Consider the following 16,118-nt stretch of genomic DNA (forward strand, 5'->3'; position numbering starts at 1 on the left):
AAGAGGAGTTAATTAACGCAGATGTGGATCAATGGTAGACTGTGTGGTAATATTGATGTTTATGAAATAAATAATCCATATCGCATGGCAAATGCCAACTTGGTATTGAACTTACGAGCTAATGATAGGTATTGTTCATCAAAATTAAATCCAATAACCCACGATCATCAATCATATGGCAATTTGAATGATAAATATATATTTATGTGGTTTAAGCTGATTGTAGCTAATATAACAGGTTGTTAGTGGAATATACAATCGTAATGTCTTAATAAGATTCTGTGACTAATGAGGACTTCGAAATTTCATCCATGGTATTCCTTATCAACCTATGCTAAAATGATTGAAATTTATGAGATGATAAACTATCATTGCAATCTGACAATGAAGCTACCGTGTATATTTAGAGCAATTTCACTTATTTCCAGAATAGATATTGAATGTATATGTATTGATGATTATAATAATTTAGAAAATATTATATGCTATATAGCCAGTGGATGCTACTCATGATTGAAACTGTTGTTATTCTGTATATGTCTAATATATGAAGGCAGATCAAAGCAATCGTTCTTAATATCAAAACATTTTGTTCACGTCATGATACGGTATCTTATCATTACAATATTAATGTCATAATTTTTGGTTTTTAATATTTTAATTTCTTAATAACTTAGTACCTCATCATCGGAAGGCTAGTTCTTGAATATGTGAGAGACAATTTTGTGCTATGAAAGATTAATTTCGTTTAAGAAGTTACAATCTACGAAGACTTATATGATGATAATTATGTAATTTTATAGTGATACGTTGAGGATAAACTGAGATAACTATTTTTCATTCCAATGAATATTATGACAGTTTGTATGATAGGATGATGTTATTGAACAGATACATTTAAAAAATATTTAAATTTCAACAGCAATTTCGAACCTCAATTAAATATTTAATTTATCCATCATATTTAAATTTTCGAACAAATGATAGTTACTAAGATTAACTTATTATTATTATTATTATTATTATTATTATTATTATTATTATTATTATTATTATTATTACGATAGATTTTAGTATAGTACGTAAATTAAGATTTTGGCAATGCGAATATATTTTTGCTAAAACTGCAATAGACTTATGATAGCAAAATCCGTCGAATTCATCTAGCATTAACAGAAGCGTTACGTCGGATAATCCGCCCTGAATTCACATTAACATTTTTTTACTATTTGCTACAAATCCTGAGATGCTCATCGACCCTAACCGTGGATTTTTCTTGAACGCTAGGAGACTTGGACTGGGAATGGCCGAACCATGCAGCATTTCACCAGTCATTCACATGCTAAACATAATGTGTTGGGTATTCGAATTGTAGAGTACTTGCGTTAATCATTGACATCAAGCTGCAGAAATAGAAATCTCCCTGCTTGTGAATTATTTTTGGTGCTCATGCAACCCTTTTATTTCCCTCTGCATATTATTGCTTTCAGACAATGATCCAGACCAATATTGTATTATCACATCAGACACGTTTGGTTGAACATGATTACAATTTATCTTGTTACGTCACATCCCTGTCGTTCAGATTTCACATAAAATTGAAGATCACAATGTCAACAGTTATGTAAAACTACAAGGTTTCTTGCATATCTTTCATCTTGATTTTCTTCTTAATAGCAGCTTTAAGGAGGGGCTTTGCTACGACATTCTGTAAATGTGATCCCATGATTTTCACACTTTTGTAATTATTTTTTTAGTACAGCCTAAGTGCTCGACAAGCGAGGACGTGTTGAGTAGACGATCCCGGTAGTAAAAGAGGGGAGTGCCGGAGGGGAGTGTAAGAAAGAAGTGAGGACTTTTAAGATGATTGGTGTTGAACAATACAGGGCAGTAATTGGAAGATGGCTGGGGAGAAAGAAGAAAGACGAGTAGTAGGGCTATAGTGATTCTAACGCAATTTCAAGGTCATCCGGTCTCTCGAGCCAATGAGAGGCCCCGCAAGGGGTCACGTGTGTGCTCTTAGCTAATGGGAGAGCAGCGCAGCAGGGAATGCTGAGGATGGGGGCGTGGTTTGGTGTTTCCCGCCATTCTGAAAGATGGTGGCTTGGGCGTTGGCTGGTCACGTGAGTGCTCTAAGCGAATGGGAGAGCAGTGCAGGAGGGATTGGTGTGTTTGGGGGTGTGATGTGGCGTTCGCTCCATGCTGGAGACGAGGTGGGGTTGGGGCTGTTGCTAGGGCGCTGGCTCCCCCCGAGACGCTATCTTGAACTGAAGCTATGATTTACTTTGTTGACTGTCGATGCTCTGCTATTGATTGCATTGTGATAAGATAGAGTGCACCAATAGAGATTGTCTGTAACAACCGCTGGAATGCGAGTGTGTTAGACTTGAGTTCTAAAAGATGATTAAGTTGACACGATACTGTGCTAGAGAGTGGTGTGCTTTGCCATGCCAGGAACGTTGCTTGTTTATGTCCAAGGTTTTAAAGTTCATGGAAACAGATTTGTGTTTAAGGAACTGGCTGTGTTGGATTGCACCACGTTGTGGACACCAAAAGTTAGCACTTTCGTCTTTGATGCTCCGTTTCCCTATCACATGCAGACTGATGAGGATAAACGGCAGACACAATGGATTAGAAATAATTTTGGACTGCGGTGGGAAGAAGAAGGTATTCCTTACTACTTCCTAGATATGATTATGAATTCTTATTTATCCGGAGCGGCCGTAGTGGTTGTGAAAAGAAGGAATGGCTGCGCAAGTATGTATCACCAACTTGTGAACTACTTGATCTACACGAACTAGGATGTCCGTCATTACAAACACATGTTCAAAATAGAGAACAACGTTGATACGATTAGGAAATCCTTTCTCCATGTGTGTTTGTTTTTTGATTGGTTATGCTGCAAAGCATGCCGGGAGGTAAGAAACATGTGTAAAACACCGTGGTCTAGTGTCAATGATAGCAGTGAGAAGGATACACCTGTGCATTGAACATCGCAGTATGTCTATTTCATTTTTATCTGACACCGGATGTGGCATAAACAGTATTGAAAAGGCAATTGTAAAGTTCTTCGCATGTAAGAAAAAACTGGACACATTTACTGAGGACGAGTTGAATGTTTTACCAAAGGCATTTCTACTGTATGTAGCTGCGAATGCTGTCAAGGAGATCTGGAAGCAGGTGCCGCGTGCTTGGACACAAGATCCTGTTTTATCGGAGCTTCAACCTTGCAGTGTGTAAGAGCATCACCATCAAGTGAGTTTAGCCAAGATACAGTCGGTGAGGCAGTGTCGTACATGTCAACTAATCAAACTGTATCACGGACATAAAAGTAAGTCGACTACATTTGTTAACAACTGTCATGGTTGTAAAGAAGGAGAGAGTAACTCAGAAAGTGCGAAAAAGGAAGACGATGTGTGTTGGGACAATGGTGAAGAAGCGTGCTGGGCGTGGTCATTGATAGAGTGATTGCTCTTCTTCCTTTTGAGCTTCATCTACCCTCTTACCAATACTGTGGGCCTGGAACCTGACTAAACGTTCGCCTGGCACGTGGGGATCCTGTTATTAATATGTTGGATGCTGCTTGCAAGGAACATGACTTGGCCTATCGTGTTAGTAAACGAAACAACAAACCTGAACTGAGACGTGTCGCTGACGAGATTCTGCTTCGTAAGGCTATGCATGCAACGAGTGACGTCACCTAATGCATCGGTTGCAGAGAAGATGGCTGCATTGGTTGTCGCTGGTGCTATGAAAGGAAAACTGATGATAGGTGGTGGTATTAGGAGTCGAAGAGGAAGGCAGATGAGAAAATCCATGTAATAAAACTTTTAAAATGTTAATCTCATGTACACGTGCAGAAATAAAGATGCTTTTAAAACATCATGGTTGTTATTTAATATATCCTAAATGTAGTTAGGAAAAGGAATAGGTTTGTTGTAATAGGTAAATAAAACAATATTATTTTAAAACTTATACTGACAAGATGATAAGAGTATACAAAGTATATAATCGCAAATAGACACCATCATTATTTACAGAGATTATAGTGTGCAAAGTACATAAAATAGATACATCATTATTTACAAGCAAATAATTTAGGAACTATTATAACCCCATGGCAATCTGGTAGAACGAACGCCCTTTGCTTTTCTTACTGAACGAGAATTGGCTGTTTGATACGGCGTGTACATTTTAGGTGCTAAGCCAATAAACTCCGTCATGAGATTGCTACCACATTCATCTTTCATGAGACCTATTACTTTTTTATTAAGTGGCTGAATGTGAAATGGATTGTCAATACCGTAGGAAGACGTGTCAAAGTGTTCAGAATGGGTTCGCATTACATCGTAAACGTTGGTATTGCGAATGCAGTAAATGAAACTGACCGTGTCCATGTAGAGTAGAGAGACATCATCAAAGTGTTGTTTTGCAAATCCGTAATGAAAGTCATACATTTTTAATTTTGAGTAATCAAGGATAGCCAAACCTAAATAAATTTGCTTTGTATAGAGCAGTTCTGTTTTACCCATTTCAACGGTGAGGAGATCGCGGTCAGCTTTGTGGGTTTGAAAATTGGGTTTCGCAATGTACCGACGTGCACCGTATCGGCCTCCCCACTGATTGACTAATCGAATGTCACGATGCTTGCGGATATTTTCCATACTTTTGCCGTGTATACAGTTATTCATCAACTTGAAAAAATTAACCTCAAATTCGGTAGTAGCTCGTTGACGATGTTCCGTATTCAAGTCCATATACGGCTTAAGCCATGCTTGTTGAGTAAACCTAACGATGCGATGAATTTTCACTAATTGTAGACCATAGGTTAAACATTGAATCAGACTTTGTATGTGAATGACGTACCGCTTTTTAGGGTACAGTGTGGCTAATAGCTTTTTGTGCTTGGATTCACTGTTTGGAGGAATCATTTGCTCAACACAAAATGGCAAGTCAGAATGAGCATTGTGTAATGTAGATGGTTGGATAGGTCGACCTCTAAGACATAACCACGGGTAGGTTCACTAGCAGCGGCATGAAGGTCAAAACGTTGAATTTCGCTCTTTGTTAACCAGGCAAAATTTTTGCACGGTAGAGGCTGAGACATTGCATATCCGTACAGATTATTTACGTCATAGTACATGATGTAAGAATCGATTCTCTCTGGATCATAATTATCTAGGTACGGATTATTAGCCGTAGCATGTCTGGTAACAAGAGAGACTAGTCCTCCCCGAATGCCACGTTCAAAGAACAAGAGCATGTCTACATCGGTAAGGAGATCTAATTCAACACCCGTGTAAAAAAGCATAGCATCCCACGAAAGACTTGGACTTGTGTAGTAGTGACATGGATCTAAATGGTAAATAGACAAACACATCTTACGGAACTTCTCAAACACGTCCGTAAGTAGAAGGGTGTCTACTTTTAAATACAAGTCGGCATACTCACCTAGTGATTTTATGCCGAACTTGTTCCACACGTTACAGGCGTGTGTATACACTTTATCCGATATAACACTGGTATGTGTGGTACTGGATGATGTAGACTGCTGATCATCTAGCGATGGAGTACTGCTTTTATTCAAAACACAAGTAAAGGCAGACTGAGGAGGTATTTGATGTTCATCTAGTCTTGACCAATTGTCAACATAACTGTATGGGAAAATTCCTTTCCGAATACAGAGTTGAAAGTGTTCAGAATGAGGGAAATACTGTCTGATGTAATGTAACTCGTCGCTAGGAAGACCTTTGACGAGGGCGTCAAGAGAGGAACTCATAAATTTGTAAGAGTCTAGAAAGCGAATGCTAATGTCCCCTACGCGTCTTGTAAAGCTAATAAACCGCTCATGGTTTTGAGCGATCACATTAAACTGACCACATTGTAGATTAGCAAATTCACGTATGATGAAGTGTGAGTCGTAGCCGGAGAGGTAGTGAAAGAAACATGGAATGAACTTTGCTGCTCGATACGTACTGTTGCACGACTAATGAGCCGGTCCTCGGTAACGGCCTGTAAAATGACAGTGGTCTCTTACCTTAATCTGAGTAGGCGTAATAGGTTGCTTACAGATGTGACATTGATTTGTTTCATCATGAGCTACTAAATTATCCAATACCATTTCAATAGGAACCGGAGTTTCTAAAATTGTATGGACATGGTTGGCTAGATCCTCGAGTTCCTTTAGCAACCATGCGGTGCAGTTAGGTCCTCTAAACACATTACAAAATGATAGTGAGGTATCGTAAGAACAAACGACATGATAGGCCACCGAAAAAGGTGAATGCTTTTGAATCAGATCTGTATAAGGCCGGGAGGGATCTGGCTGACACCGTTCAATAGGAAGTGTTAAGGATTCAAAATCAGCATAGATCACAAAAGGAACCGGATCCTGTCGGTGATTATTACGAAATTTCATCTTTGCTGCCTCACCTTCGGGGAAAACGAGTTTTACAGCGGGTTGAGTTACACAATCAATCAGGTGATTGCTTAACCTTGTCTGAGAAGAAAATTATTGTAAACAGCGTTCACATATGCACTTCTTTGTGGCGGCTTTAGAGAGTTGCGAACCTAGCAAGCGGAAAAGGTTTGTTATAAGAATAATGGCTGCTGTCATCGTTAGAAATGTACAAGAGTTGAATATGATGCTGCTTATGATTGGTAGCTACATGCAAGGGTCCAACGATATGTTCTCCCTCTAAACCGAATACTTGGAATGAAAAATTTGGGTTATTTGTATCGAATTTAGCAATGGCGGACACATCCATAGGGAAGGTTACGTCAGCAAAATTTAAGATGTGGAGTAATTTATTAAACGTTTCCTCATGTTTTGTTGGTCTGTGGCTATCCTTAGTGACCGGATTTAATGCGGCAGCGATGCACCAAAGGAAACAAAAATCACCGTCATTCTGAATATTGATGACAGCTTTTTTATTTTTTATTGATAAAGGAAGTGCAATAAACCGTGAACCAGAATTCAGTGTATCGTATCGACAGGTATTCTGTTGAAGGTGTAAAATACTTTCTAACGATTTACCGCTAGTCCCTTCCTGAAATTTATAAAACTTAGAAAGCAACGCGTCTACGATATGTTTGCGAAACCATTCCGCAATACTATCAGATCGCAAGAGCTTTTTCATTTTTGTAACTAACCCCTCAGCGCCGACCTCTATACGTGGTATAGACCCCCTTTTCTTCCGTAGCCGCCGACCTCTATACGTGGTATAGACCCATACATGGTTTCGCATTTACGGCTATAGCGCCAAGAGTTTTGGTGTTATGGATATGCAAATTGTTTTGTTTCCAAGAAGACATTTTCGGGTTTATCAGTGTTCTAAATAAGAATTGAAAATCGTTAAAGTGTAGTTGCTTTTTCAAGGATAAATATTTGTCAATTATGTCTGAGCACCAATCCCTGCTTTTTTAATAGTCCGTTTGCTTCATTCTTTCCCACAGAATAAAATAAAGAAATGATGATCTGAGAAGTTCGTCTTTTCGTGTGATGTTCTTTGCTCTAATTTTGTATTAAGAGTGCGGTTTGTTTATTATATTTGTCTTCATTTCTCAGCATGTAGTCTTTTCGTAACTCTCCACGAGTGCTCTGTGTAGGCATCAGTTAGTGCTGCTTTCTGTCATACGACACGAGAAGCACTTGTGCATGGTATATATCTCGTTTGAAAGACGATGTATCGACCTTTTAATCTGAAATATGTATCGAGTTGGTTTGATTCGTCATAAGTGTTATTCCCCTCATTCAGTTTCGTCCTGACACTTTCGGTCCCGCTGCAGCTTCATCAGCTTCTGTGACGCACCACGCTCAATGGCTAGCTCCTGCTGAGAGTAACGTGCTTGAAATATTGTATAATTCAAATGAAAGTTTGGTCGGAAGTAGTAGTGGCAATATTAGCAGTAGTGATAATGAAACAGATGATGTGGCTGTGGCCGATGCAGTGGTAAATGATGAGAGTGACGATGAGGAGGAACCAGTACTTGGAAATTTCGTGTAGGAGACTATAGATACGCATGCAGGTCAAAGGGAAGTTTTCAACAGTGAATTATGATTCCTAGATTCTCCAATAATATTCAGACAAGTCACAGGGACAAACATTGAGCAGTTATCTTATCAGTATCAGCTGATGGAAGGTTTGTTTACGTAATACAAAATACGCTTCTCGGGCGGGAAACGAAATATTCAAGGCCGGCGCGCATCAGATAATACAGTTCCAAGGTTGCAGGAAATACGTTTTATCAGGAAATTAGCACCCAAGAGTGAGAAATCCAAACCTCAAAGACGTTGTATCGCGTGTTCAAAACACGGTGAAAAGAAGACATCGGTGTACTGCTGCCAGAAGTGTGCCTTGGGTCTCTGTCTCGAAGAGTGGTTCGAACTCTATCACACGGAACTGAATTACTAAGGAAATGTGAAACAATTATGTAATTATATTCATGTACATAGTTCTACCATAAGGAATTCCAAATTTCGTGAATATCGGGCTACTCTTATACTAGTAGTAACGCTTTAAGTGAATCAATGTATTTCAGTCGCGCGTAGTTGAAATCTCATCCGGTTGCGGGGTAGGAAGCTCTTTAAACGGCTGCGACGCTGAAGGGTTAAATAAAAGGTTTCATGTACTTCATTGTCGCCTTTGTATAATACAAACGTACAAGCCAATTCTCCGTTTAGTTTAATAGCAGCGTGTAAACCCAACCATGCCAACACTTTACTGAGAAATACATTATAACACAAATGCAAAAATGATAGGGTCTACGATATTGTGGGAGTTTTTTATAACACCACTTGCAATACGGGTTGAAAAGCAAGTGCTGACATCTTCCCAGTAACCATATGTCATGGTAATAAAGGATTATACTTCTAGTTTTTATGTCTAGGGAGGGTTAGAAAATATATAAACATTTGCAGTAAGAAAAAAGACAAAACACTGATAGTCTTACACTATAATATTACAATAACTATTCTAAGTGTCTTATATTAAACTATACACTATTATAGACCTTGTACGGGTCTTATAGTAAGAGCATGAATATGCTAAACAATTTAAACAATTGTTCCCTCTGTAAAGCGGAGCATACAAGCGCCGTTTTGAATGCCGAGATACTCCAAAGAAATGTTGCGACTGTTGATATCCACAATAGTGCTGTCCGATAACGTGTTAAAGCGAGCTGGAAGAAACACCACGAAGGAGTCACAACAGCAGAGTATACGGGGTTCGTAACGTGTGTTGAGCTTCTGCAAAGATGTGACAGGAAACGGTTGATTGACCAGCAGGTCTCTCAACCTCTTCGTTTCCAACCCTGCAGACTGCCCGAGATTATTTAATTCAATGATAGGATCCATGTTATACTAAAAAACAAGAAAACTCGAGTTATGTCATGAAGATCCTATGGTTATCATGCATAAGAATAAATCTGCTTATACGACTTGCTCCCGTGTTTACTAGGTGAGATCAGAGAGAGAACTGATAGCGATGGTTGTCTTCGAGTGATATTTATACCTGGTACACAAGGAAAACCCGTAGAACAATAGGTTACTAAAGAGTTGTTAATACAAAAATAACCAACCATCATCGTATGGTATCAGTTACCGTGTGCAGACATTTCTCAACTGTGTGATTTTGTCGCATGCACACACCAAATGTGTTACCAGAGATCTTTTACATGCCGACATCGTACGACATGGTGTGTCGAATAGTTGTATGCTATAACCTCTACCGGATTTGAACATATAATTATATCATCAGGTAGTTGACACACAATAAGGAACCGGTTATAAAACCGGAAAGGCATTTGCAAAAATATCATTTCGAAGTTGAATAATATTATCAGTGTGCCTCTTGAAGTTGAGGTACTGCGCAGCATCAATATGACTAGGTCGAAACAGAGGAAGGTATTCTTCAGGTGAATTTCTAGTAGAACCCGACCGTGGAACCTGAAGCAATGACCAGGGCAAATCATCCTACTCAAACCTCCAGAGTCCTTCTTTGCAACAACTGCACCAATACTGCAAATCTAACAGTTGCTGTAGAAAGTCGTTATAGAGACCAACTTCAGTCTCTGAAATTTTGTTTAACAGGTGTATTTGTGACACACATTTCACACAAATATATTGCGGAATGCGTGTCGCCTTTTCAATATAATAATCTGTTGTAAGTCGTGTTTCACCTAGTCGCGGACCGGCACCGGTGGAATGCAAAAACGATACTTCGATGATGTTTGAATCGTTTTAAAAATATCATATTTCATGTCTCTCTTTAGTAAGACATGCTGATATTTCTGTTGGTCTACAGGATTCATTTTGTGTACTTACGCAGGTAGTTAGCTGAGCACTAGTAATGAAGCATGGGTACTAGTAGTACTGATGGTGAAGAACTGTCGTTTGCTTGCTAATCTTATATAGTAACTAGAAGCCTTGGGAAAACTGCTTTTACTATTTACTTTTCTTTGACAACGCCCTAAAACACCCTTGACGAATAATATAAAATAAACACCAACAGCAATAGAGGTATCAGTGATCCAGCATAGTACGGTATCGTACAGTTCTCAATCAGTATGGCTGAATTTCAACTCTGAAGCAACAACATCGAGAGGAAGTAGAAGGTATTTTTACTCACGGATACCTTTAAAAGAAATAACTCAAAATTTATTTTCATGGAAACTCTGTATGCAAAGCAATATTGCTGCTGAAAGAACTGATTTGTATTGTTACGAATCTTTAGAGGAATATTCAGAAAATGTACTGCATCGTACTAACGAAAATGTTCATCATAAATTTCTATGTCCTGATGCAACAGTTCAAGTATTTTATTGTGTGGATTGTGTCTCTCCTGACAAATACAAGCATATAAAATTAACACGGTGGTTTTCGAAGAAGCATATATATTGTTGTACATGTCAGTATTCACTCATAATACCGAACTGCATCATGTCTGCTTGTACTTCAACTAATCAACGGTGGCGGGCTGCATTTAAGTATCTAAACATTACCGGTAATTTAGACCTGACGCTAAATGTATTCTTTGCAGCACGAGAATCCGTAACTGGGAACAGTCCCAGACGGAATCAACAACTTGCAATAAACGAAAGAGAGCTAGCTGCTCTACATCACTACAGGTGAAAAAACATCGTGGAAATCCCGGTGTGAAACGTGTGATTTTGTATGATAATATTACATATAATTTATTTAAACAGGTGATTAATTCAGACAAACATGATATTATTTATCCACAGTTACCTGATACAGCAAAGCAAAACACAGAATTGATAACGAAATTTTATTTAGATTGTATTCTAGATGATATGTATTATTGTTTGCCCTTACGATCTGTCTGAAAACCCAAAATAATGTAGAGAGGTTTTTCTGTGAAGCGTGATGTTTTTACAGCCCAACTGTGTTTGTCTGTTGTCGGTAGCACAGGATACTCGTGCAGTTCCCAACTTCGAAAGCGTGTAGGTATTGGAGTATCATTTTTTACAATTTTAAGCAGTCGAATTTTTTCTCGATCGGATAGTGTTACTTGAGGAATCCTCCACAGAATACGATGTAGTGTAATTTTTGAATCAACAGGTGCGGTTGCTGCTTTAAGAGCATTGTAATCACTCCGATCACGGATTAAAATCAGTTCCTGTTTTGCATTGATGATGATACGTTTATAATCTTCGGCAAAGCCTAGAATGTGTTTTAATGGTAAAATTCCTGCAAACGTACCATCCGCATTACTCATCCAGTCGTTAGTAGCATTAGGGCACCACCCTACCATACGTAACGTTTTAATTTCTTCACTGCCAAACGAAGGGTAGAGTTTCATTGCACTTGTGATGCCAACATTCTTTGTATTATCTACTTCGACATTATTTACTTCAAAGCGTGTCTCCGAAAAGAGAAAAGCAAGAGCGTTGTTATTTAGTTTTGAAGTGCTTGTGCCACTTCCATCTGCCTTTTCTATGCGACCTTCGATGTAGAGGTAACTTTCATGCGGTAGAGTGTATACATCCTGCTGGTTGATAACCATGCGAATTTCATCATTGTTATTAAGTCCAAACGTAAAAGGCTGATAGGAATGAAGCTCACTTCGCACTACGCCTTCCTGGGTTAATGCTGAGCTTATAATGTCTAGCATTTCTTCCATGTTGTTTTCGTAGGGTATAGCCTAAGTCTAGGAGAATCTTTTTATGCACACGTGTTAACTTAATGGCTCCACGTAAACAAGTGTTGCGCTTCATCGATGCACACCGTGTTTTGTAGATTTGCTTCATACTGGTTTGAGGTGAAGTTTATAGCTGACGTGGGTGTGTGGATCTAAATTAATAAGCTGGTTGCGTTTATTCACAAGGCGAAGGGTAATGTCACTGATGCGTGTTACCGTCACTGGATGATAGAGCACCACGGATGGCTTCTCACGTATATTGTAGCCACCTTCTTCTGTGATAACAAAGTCGTGCAGGGCGTGTGAAATCCGTTGATTGCTGTACACGTCTGTAATAATGTTACAGATAATAGTCACGTGATGATCATCCAACAGTGTTGTCGGTTGGTCAGACCCGTGGCGGACGTTCGGTGCTAGTTCCCTTGACGAAAATCCAAGCAACGGCCCAATCGAGTCGGGTTGTGATTTAAAGTCGATCTTAAACGAGGATTCGATAACACACTTGTGTGTGACGTTGCTTGCTGTAAGAGAGAACTTGCGCTTCTTAGTAATAAAGTTCTCGAGACCAAACTTCTGAATCAATATATATTCAATATGTTCACGAATATCGTCTACCGAGTATGTGCCTGGAGGTAGAGATAGCACGTGATCGTCGTAATAAAACTTGTTTGACCCCTCTCGAACGTTATAGATTTTATTGTAGCCTTCAAACGAAACTAGTCCAAGTTCGTGTGGCCGATGTCCAAGTTCAATCGGTGGGTTGAAGTACACAGTAGTTTCAGGTCCTTCCCCACGAACGGTAAACGTTCTTGCAACACCGGACATCACTCCTACACTGATAATCCTCGTCTTCTGTCTGTGCTTCATATAGGAACATTAAGCATAGTCGACCACACATGCGCGTATTCCATTGTTGTACACGGTTTATATTGTAAACAATAACAGCACTGCTTCCGAAGTATTCAACGAGCTCCGCCGGTGGAGGTAAATTTCCATAACTATCGAAATACCACACCTTAGTTCCGCGTTTAACGTAGGCTACGTAATGAGTTCCCAAACCATCACTGTCATCCAAATTAATCACGGCACTATCGCAGTCACGTGGGTGTGTCGGTAACTGGTCTCGCATAAACCCACCACGAAGATAGGGAATTTTTAATTGTTTAGCAAACGCGGCAACATCCTCATGGGTCAGAGCCCGATTTGGCAGTGCTTTCAGTAGGCGTTTTTTGGTGACATGTAGACGCCAAGCCCTTTTTGTATGGAGCCAGCTTCATCTGTACTCCTTTGCTTTGCAATGCAATTGCCTCCATAGTTTTATTATGTCGTTCACTCTCCTTCAGCTGCTGTTTTGCTTCTTCTACGGCCTTAACTGTTCTTGCTACAGCACTAGCTCCACCGAGGAGGGAACCTAATGCAGCTAGTCCAGCAAACAGTGCTGGTAAAAATCCTCCACGTTTCGGTATAGGAATAACTCGTGCACGCTTGTGAAACACTGTTTTGCTCCTAGGGCTAACTCTTGCTCCTGCTGCTCGTAGTGCCTTGGTGATGGCTAACCGGGGATTGGTTTCTCCTCGATAGGCTTGTCGCGCTCCTTTTACTGCTGCTTTCCACCCCACTGCCTTTGTTTTCCCCTTCATGACGTTAGGATTAACTTTGTTTCAACATCCTGCACACCTTCACTCGACAACACCAACTAACCAACTAATACTTACCTCTTTCGTTTATCTATCCTGTTACTGCTGAATACTCTAGAATTTTTTTGGTTTGAATTCAATGCGGTCGGAATTGCTTACATCCATTTTTTCCATATGCAACGCAAGCCTTTTATCCAAGTATTGTTTGGTAATGACATCCAAAGGATTTTTAGGATCAGTTAGGTCAGTTAGTCTCAGCTTGTTCATATATATTGTACCATATTGAATTGTTCCCAGTTTACTCAATTCAAAAGCTAGGTACTGTTTTGTACATACGTCTTGTTCATTAGCAGTATCAGCAACTTGTATCAACGTTATTGTTTGCCGAATAGCCTTGCTCAGTTAGGGTTGGCACTATTCGATGTAAACTATTTACTCTACTATCCACATAATCCTTTCTAGCTGCGTCCGTGTCGTTTGTTGGGGGAGCCAATCGTATTACTCGACGTTCCTTCATGTCATAGTTATTGTCTTTTGTTGTTACTACAGCATTTGCTTCCAGGTACGCTTTCGTGCATACGTCTTGAGGATTTACAGGATCAGCCACGTTCGTGATTCGTTTCTTTTGGGCTTCATACTCTCCTTTTATTCGCCTTAAACGGTAATAGTCTATGTATTTCTTTGAACACGCATCTGAAGGGTGTGTAGGCTCATGTATATTAGTTAAACGCTTTCCTTTAAAATCGCAATCTAGGTATGTAGTGCGTGGTAATGCAACTGCATCTACATAGCGTTTGTTCGCCGGATCAGTGTCTTGCTTAGGATCCTCAACGACCTGTAACACACGTTTTCTTTTCGCTGAGCGTGTTCTTCCAAACGCATCCATACTGTTACTGCTAAACCAGTGACTCGTCCGTCGCTATATATTAGTTTCCTCTTTACCTCTTAAATCAGTCAACATGAAGATTATTAAGCAACGAGACACATTGCCTGTGAGCAACGTAGTGTCTCATCTCCTACCTAGCTCTGATACAGCCTCGCTACGTCGTCACGGAAAATTGTTTCCTTCTACCATTCGATGCATTATCGCTGGGCCATCAGGCTGTGGAAAGACCAACCTCCTACTCACCCTCATTACCTCCCCTAACGGGGTACGATTTCAAAATACTTACATTTTTGCAAAGTCGCTCTATCAACCACTGTATGTCTTTTTACAACTTGTTATGCAGGATCTTGCAAGTATGAGCTATTTTCCGTTCCATGCACGCGAGCAAGTCGTTTCACCGGATGATGTACTTCCCGATTCTCTTATGATCTTTGACGATGTGGCTACTGAACAGCAAGACGTCATTCGACCCTACTTTAGTATGGGGAGACACAAAACGTAGACTTTTTATTTATGTCAAACCTATTCCCGTATACCCAAGTAGTTGATACGTGACAACGCTAATATGATTGCGCTTTTCCGCAAAGATGAGGTTAATATGCGTCACGTGTATGACGATCATGTTAACACAGACATGACTTTTAACGATTTTAAACACCTGTGTGCCACGTGTTGGTCATCACAGCGTTACGGCTTTTTAGTTATCGATAAAGAAAGTGATGTTGATCACGGTCGGTATCGCAAAGGGTTTGACCATTTTATACGTATTTAAGCATGCGGGTAGGTTCTGCGGACCGCACTCGACCTGCATCCGACATCATGTCAACGTCCAACAAAGCGGTTAAGCAACGTATTATCCGTGTACGAAACAATATTCGGCATAAATTTAAAGAACTTAAACGTGTTCAAGCAGACACCGATTTATTTTTCAAAACACAACTCGGTACGCCGTTGCAAGAACTGTTAAAATCTACGTCTTCACCAAAAGCACTCACAAGTTCTGTTACTACACAAACATCTCAATTCGAGGAGTAGCAGGATAAAGAAGAGGACGATGTCTTTACACCGCCAAAGAAGCTTAAGCAGGTTAAGTTTATACCTACAGACATTATTGCAGAAACACCTACCAAACAGCAGGAAATAACCTTGTCTGATCTTGTCTACACCAGAATACCACAGTCAGTTAAAGCAATTTCTTCAAAGCACCTACAATTCACTCACCGCTCCCTACTTAGAGAAACTATTTACAAAAAAACCGATACTACCTATGGTATTCGCTATGAGGAGGATCGTTTTCGTATCGGTAATGCTGATATTAAGATTGATGACAGCAGTCTAGTCGTAAAGAATGTAACCTACAAACCTACCAAGGGCCTCCTCGAACTTCTGTTTTCACGACTACCTGACCCCGATATCATTTCTGGTGTTGATTTA

Source organism: Anabrus simplex, chromosome 1 (assembly GCF_040414725.1).
Source record: "Anabrus simplex isolate iqAnaSimp1 chromosome 1, ASM4041472v1, whole genome shotgun sequence".
In the NCBI taxonomy this organism is placed as follows: Eukaryota; Metazoa; Arthropoda; class Insecta; order Orthoptera; family Tettigoniidae; genus Anabrus; species Anabrus simplex.